The sequence below is a fragment of the Cebus imitator genome, unplaced genomic scaffold, assembly GCF_001604975.1.
Source record: "Cebus imitator isolate Cc_AM_T3 unplaced genomic scaffold, Cebus_imitator-1.0 Scaffold353, whole genome shotgun sequence".
Classification (NCBI taxonomy): Eukaryota; Metazoa; Chordata; class Mammalia; order Primates; family Cebidae; genus Cebus; species Cebus imitator.
The window spans coordinates 1058535-1059795 of NW_016107668.1; the positions used below are offsets into that span (position 1 = coordinate 1058535).

The 1261-nt window shown below is 51.3% G+C and overlaps 1 protein-coding gene across 1 annotated transcript in view; it reads right to left on the reverse strand.

The window, feature by feature from the left end:
- Positions 1 to 1261, reverse strand: part of GNB4 (G protein subunit beta 4) — a 55774-nt gene that overhangs the window by 54067 nt on the left and 446 nt on the right. The gene's annotated exons all lie outside the window — the stretch shown is intronic.

Sequence of the window (1261 nt, forward strand, 5' to 3'; positions counted from 1 at the left end):
AAAAAAAAAAAAAAAAAAAAAAGTTGTATAAGTGTGTATAAAAAGAGTTGACAATGTTCAATAAGATGATATTTTAAATTTTTCTATTTGTTTCAAATTCATCTACAAACCAAAATGCAACATGGAAAATCTTAAAATGGTTTTAAATCACACATTGAAATATACAGTAAATTTTCAGAGCCTAGGAGATCAGTAGTAAACCGAAAGCCCCACAGTGAAGAGTTTTAAAATGAACAATGGGAGAGACTCAAAGCACACCATTTTAAATGTAGCTAATCCGTCGTTTTCTTCTTTGCCTAGAAATGATTTCCCTCTCATTCTAAATAAGCAGCGCGTGTTCTATCTCTGTCCTACAAGATGTACTTAAAGGTCATAAACTCAGTCTGCAACACTGAGATGAACTGATGATAAAAGTTCCAATCAACAATTAAATTTTGAACGTTTTGAAAAAACTTCCCGGTGAAGTGCTAATTCACACGCCAGCAACTACGTTGGTGCTGAGAGGGAGAAACACTCATCCTCATCCTTCATGGAAAGAGAAAGGGAAGGAGCGGGAGAAAAGGGAGCCAAGGGGATGCAAAACGACACAGCACTGCTTGTGTCAACAAATGAAAGCCTAGTTTCAAACTTCTGAAAATCCCATTTTCCCTTAGCGAATATCAACACATGTCAAAGTATAAGGCAATCATCCGTGTTCTGAAGCAGAACAAGGTGGAGAGAAAAGGAACACACTTTTTTTTTCTTGTACTGAACTCACAAACATTCAAAATTCATGAATCCCCTCCCACCCCCAAACTCCGGGCGTTGTATCATTTCCAGGATGAATCTGACAGAAACCACCGGGCTCGTCTCGCACTCGGCGCGGAACTTTCCTGAGTCTTCCCCGCGCTCCCCCCGCGCGGTCCCGAGTACCCGCGGTTTCGGGGGCTCGCACGGGCTCGCGCCGAGCTCCTGGGAGGCGTCCTCGGGGCGTGAAGGGGACCCGGGGGGTCTGGAGGACTGGGACCGCAGCTCCCGTCGCGGCCGGGGCGGGCGGTCTGGACCCCGGGAGGTGCCTGCGGCGGCGGCGGTGGGGCCGGTTCCCGCGCAGCAGCCGAGCCCGCCGCGTCCCTTCGCCGCCCGAGCCCTCAGCCCCGGCGCCGGGAGGGTCCCCTCAGCCCTCCCGACTCAGCCCCGGCGCCCGGAGGGTCCCCTCAGCCCTCCGCCCTCAGCCCCGGCGCGGCGCCCGGAGGGTCCCCTCAGCCCTCCCCCTTCAGCCCCG